Consider the following 5,912-nt stretch of genomic DNA (forward strand, 5'->3'; position numbering starts at 1 on the left):
GATTTGGCTTCAGCTTTTTGTCGGCTTGCCCTCTCTGGGTTCATTTGCTATGCGTTATCAGCCCTGTGATGCTCCCTTCTCTATTAGAGGCCAGGGCACAGAAGAAGCGGCAGAAAGCTGTGATATCTCTGTAACACTTCATTTGGAGAAACCAGCTTTCAAAGATCAATTCACTCCCACGGGTATTTAATCCCTGACCGCTTGAGTAATCAGAGGGCAGAGGATGGCTTGCTGAGGGAGAAGGCTCCATCGTTGTGCTCGGAGGCTCCGAGCAGCAGGAGCTGTTCCTTCCCAACCTACCACCAATGTTTCGAGCAGTTCTTATCCTCGACCAGCTCATCACAATCCAGGTGGAAACACAGACCCTGGGTGAGGGGAAGTAGAAACCTGTGCTAGAGTTGCTTCAGCTGAAATAAAAACACAGACACGCACAGTATGGCACATACCTGGGGCAGGAGCCCAGATCTTAAAATGTTTTAATTTCACACCCCCTCCCCCCATTTTTGGATATCCTTTTGACAAATCACTTTAACAGTTTTATTTACAGTAATAAAAATAAATTACTCTTACAGATGAATGTATAATATTATACACAATAGAGATACAGTGCAATAACAGCATTGATTTGTTTTCACTCGTTCTTAAAGTGCATTGAAGGGACTTGATTTAACCATAATTGAATGATAATTGTACATTTTTCTTTGAGATCAACTTTCCCAGTCAAGTTAAAAAGCTAATGAAAACACTTACATCAAAATAAGCTGCTGTCCTGATGGCTGTGGAAATGGCCTTGCTCCTGGGGAAGCGGAGAGGGTGGGAGGCAGGATGGGGAAGGTCAGTGATCTGCCCACTCTGTCCGTCTGCGCTGCTGAAGGCGACTCTGCCAGACACTGCCCGACGCCTGGCCGGGCTGACCTGCCCCTCAGAGCTCGGGAGGGCGGCTCAGTGCTGCACTGGTGGCCACAGGGCAGGATCTGGCCCCGGGCCACCCAGCCTGGCTGTCTCGCACTGAGCTTTGCCACCAGAAACTCATCCGTCCCTCCGAGCTAGAGGATCCGCTCTCTAGCAAGGATGCTGTTTATCCTGCCTGGGGCCTGATTCTGACCTACACATGAGGGACATCAGGAAGGAACCCAGTCCTTGTCACTGCGCGGTGCAGAGGAGAGGTGAGGCAGAGCCAAGAGGCCAGGCTGCAGCAGCCTCGAAAGGACGCTGGCTTTGCCAGCAGTGACCATCACTGCCTCTCATCCTCAGCCAGATACCACCCAGCTGGAAAAGAGCTTTTCCAGGGACAAGCCAGGTGTTTTCCAACTCTCAGATCCTGCAATAAGGTCATAACCTGTGCTTGTGATTTCAGCATCCATTGATGGATGCGCTGTCGGACATCCAGCACCCTGCCCGCTGCAGCGTGCTCAAATTGTGAAGGAATAACCTCGGTTTAGACACAGTTCCACTCGACACCAAGGAGAGTTTGTGAAGGCAACTCTTCCCCTTGGATTTGGAGACAATTTATTCACATCCCTCAAAGTGAGGGACAAAAGAGTTTTGGACCACCCGTTCTGATTTGGGTCTTCCCTACCAAAAATCCGTTTTATTTCTGTAATGCTCTGTGTTGCAGAGTTTTCCAATGGGAATGAGAAAGCTGCATTCCCAGGGTTGCAGGGACAGTGGGAAGGGTGGCTTTCAGGGGATTTTGCAGCAGGCAATGACATCGTTAACAGAAAAGGTACAAATGGCCCAAGTGAAGCTGTCAGCTGTACAGCAGCGTGACTGCCTCACCAAGAGAAAAAGTTGTGTGTGAATGAAAGGGGTTACAAGGATTACAATGTGCATCGAACAATTATTCCTGACAATTAAAGTGAACTGTTAATTAATTGCAAACAATTACGTGAGTTGTCGATGCTGGTCAGTACACATCAATACAAGCGATTACCAAGATCAATGGCTTTTTAAGGCCTCCCCACCCCAAATTTGATGCTTCTACAAGAAAGAGGTACTTCATCACCTACTGAGAACAGTAATGGTTTCTTGGGTTTTTATTCAAAGATCAATTCCAACTCTTTGTTCGAGATGAGCAAATTGTGGCTGCCACATCAGGACTTTGATCCTTGAGATATTTACTGCTGGCTACTGAAATTAAGTTGGCTGAAAAGAGACATTTTCACAGCTCAAAGTCCCAAATAGGACAAAATGAAAAGAAAGAAAAAAGAAAAAAAAAAAAAAAGGCAACTTTGTTGCTGGGTCTATACATTTTATTAGCCTTTTTTAAAAATTTCTCAGTTGAACCATGCTGAGACAGGGACAAGGGCTTGTTGTAAATGCACAAGCTTGCACCCACCCCAGCACATCTCCACAAAACTCAGGGCGTCCGTGCAGCTGTGGTTATGTCCCGTCCAACAGCATCCCTGGCCTTCGCACAGCCTATTTGAGGAATGTTTTCTCTTTCTTCCTCATCTTTGCCCTTCCCTCATCACCTTGACCAAAACAGCCAGCCACCGACACAGAAAATATTTCATATCTATATTCTGCTCGCCACCAACTCATGGTAGAAAAGCCAAAGGCAAGCAGAAACCTGTAAGTAAATCAACCAAAAAAGCAGCAGATTCATTTCTCTGGCTATGCTGGTCTCTGCCATAGGCTTGGGGCTGGTTAGATACCTCATACAATTGCTCAGCACCAATTTTCTGCCTGTTTCTGCTGTTGTAGAGCTAGACCAGCTCCTGTAGGTTCCAGTAGTGACACAAGTGTAAGCAGGACCAGGCGCTGGCCTTTCACATTTTTATCAAAAGCTATTTTCAAAGCTCAGTCTTTGAAGGAACAATGGCAAGATCCGGGCTGTTCGCCAGGGTGAGGACACAGAGGTCTTCCCAACTAAAAGCTAACCAGCCCTCTCCAAGCAGGTCCGGTTCCCACCTGGCATGGCCACAGAGGCTTGGTGGAAATCAAAGGACACATGTAAATTTCCACCAGCTAAAGACCTTGTGCTTCGCAGAACTACCACTGTCCCCTTGTAGCCCATCTGAAAAGCACAATAATTAAAGCAATGGCTTTTGTAGACCTCTACTTTTCTAATGACTTGTGACTTCAGAACCCCAGCCGGAGGAGGCTTATGAATACATTCAACGCCAGAAAATGGAGAGCAATGGGTTGTACTCTGGTTGCTCTTTGTCTTTTTCGTGATGCCCAGGAGCTAGACGAGGGCTGCTTGGCTCTTTCCACCATGTTTGCAGCTGTTTGGGATCCACAGTGAATCCACAGAGGATTCACTGTGCTGGGAAAACCCTTTCTGTTTTCCAGTGCTCCTCTTGTCATTGGTGCCCCATCCACATGTGATACCATTACATTCACGGGAGCTGCTCCTTGTTTATGGCAACACAACCTCATTCAAAGCCAGGCCCCGTATTCCGTACTAGACACATCCCAAAGCCGGCTCTGAAGGACGCCAAACCCCAGGGCATTCCCACCCCGCACACAGCATTACCGACTTGGTAAGTATTTTAAGGTTTTAAGTTAGCTCACCTGATGTCCAGCATCAGGAGGCTCCAACATCCAACATCCTACATCTTCACTGATGTCCAACATTGTCACTCAAGACTTTTTCCAGTAAAAGATTTTCTTGATGAAAAAACCAAACTAAAAACCAAAACCAAAGCAAAGGTGTGGTTAAATGGTCAGAGATTTCCACAACACAATGCCTGGCAGGTGAACTTATACCTGTTTATCTCCTTCCTCACTTCTCCTTGGTTTCCCCTCTTTCCACTGATAAAAAAGGAGAGGAAAAACAGCAAAGGAAAAAACACCTAGAAAATGCATTTAATTTATTTACTAAATCTAAGGACGCAATATACTTGTGCCACATCTTGGTACTGACTGCGAGTTGGATTAGTGCAGCAGAATAAAAGTCTCCTTGGTGCAAGGAGCAGAATTCAGGCAGCAGTTCTCCTTCCACAGTTGCTGTAAATGTGCTTGGGTGAGCCCCAGGCATTTCAGCGAGGACATCTCCACCTCCTCTCCAGCCCAGCTGTCCGGCAGGGACTGTATCCTCCGCTTTAGCTCCTCACATCCCAAATCTTTTTCCTACTACTGTGGAGGGCCAGGGGAAAATTATTTTCCACTGGCTCTTGTATGCCTTTGTCAAAGCTCATCAGTGGGTCCCTCCAACTGAGACAAATTTCAAGGATACAATTAAACTCCAAAAAGAACATTGCTAAAATCAAAATCTTCAGCAATAGGGAATTACCTGGAAAGCCAAGAAAATGCAACTTTTTTTCTGTCAAGGTTTCTCTAGAGCTGGTAAGTTAATACTACATTTCATTTAAAGATACAAAATGAGCTGCCCAGAGAAACAAATACTGTCTTCTTGACACGGTTGTATAAAAACATTTCACAATGTTCACAATGTTTCAAAAATGGTTTGAACTAAACCTGTCTGGAGTTTTCACATTAAGGAACTGCAGGGACCTGGCTGTGCTTACAGAAGCCAGAAGTACTACAATGAGCAGAGAAAAGTTTTTTATATATATTACTCTCTCTCTTATATATTTACGTTTAAATATTTGATTTGACAATCAATTTGACAATGACGCTGATTTGACATTGTGCCTACTGCCCATTGCCCAAGGTATCCAAAAGAGAAAGGAATTTTTTTTTTAAAAAAAGAGAGACTGGCCACCTTTCAAAGGTAGACATTAAATCCAAGCCCCAGGCACACTTTGGACAGTCATAGCTTTCTCATGTGCACTTAGCTCTAAGGAGCGAGAAATTCATTGCATGGATCCAGAGAGAAAACACTTGTGTCTGTATCCAGCCATAAAGTGGCTTTGTAACCACTACAGCCTCACAAAGCAAGAACATTTCTGTTTTCCACGGAACTACGGTGTACACACGCTGTGGTCTGGCGGCGGAGGTGCCGTCGGATTGTGGTGACAGGAACCTTCATCGGTTTTGCCCACAGTGCGGCAGAACCTGGCTCCTGCTTTGAAAAGTGGCATTTTGGATGCTGGAGACCACAGCATCTTTCTAAAGGAGAGCAGCATGTTTGGGACACCAGGCTCAGCTGGCAGGGGGGATCCTGGTGCAACCACTGAGCTGTTCCCATGCCGGGTCCCAGAAGAGCATCCACCACCTCTGCCCAAAGCCACCCAAGATGTTTCACCCCCAAGCCCTGCCACCTTTCTGAAGGTTGCTTGGTTTCTTGCTTGCTTTTTAAGTGAATGCACTATTCCACTTCTCGGCCAAAAGAAAGCACAAGATAAAGGACACTTCATCATGGTCTCACTAACACCACAAAGCACATGATACAGTAGAGGAATGTGAGGGTACCGTAGCTTCTCTAATGAAGCAAGTAAAACTGGCAGCATCCAGAATAACATGTGTGATTCCAGTGGCTTCCCATTGGGGACCCCAGCAAGCCCAGACCCGTCTTTGGATGAAAATCCCACCCCATGTAAACAATCAGTGTGGAAGTGAGCGCAGCTGGGGGAGTGCATCACCCCAGGGCCCCAAACCAGGCAGGGGAGCCCTTCCTCAGCTCCCCAGAGCCTTGGGGTGCAGGCGCCCCAGCTGCTGTCACCCCCTGCACACCATGAACCCTCATCCCACCCACAGTCACCTTGGTTTGTTGGTTTGGGGTTTTTTTTTTGGGGGGGGGGAATGGATTCCCCAGGTACCCCATCCCTGCAACAGCCCAAAACAGCAGCCACCCCCTAAAGCGCGCCTTTCACCCCACAGGTTCTCAAAGTGCTTCACAGATGACATAGAAACAGAGAGACATTGTGTGTGTGTCCCAAGGTCCCCTCCACCCCACCACCCCCAGGATCCCTGCGCTCCCCTGCCCACCTGCCGAGCCAAAGCTCTCTGCCCCCCCCTCCCCCTCCCCCCATCCCAAATTATTGCATAGCATTGCAAGACCT

The sequence above is a fragment of the Falco biarmicus genome, chromosome 14 (genome assembly GCF_023638135.1).
Source record: "Falco biarmicus isolate bFalBia1 chromosome 14, bFalBia1.pri, whole genome shotgun sequence".
Classification (NCBI taxonomy): Eukaryota; Metazoa; Chordata; class Aves; order Falconiformes; family Falconidae; genus Falco; species Falco biarmicus.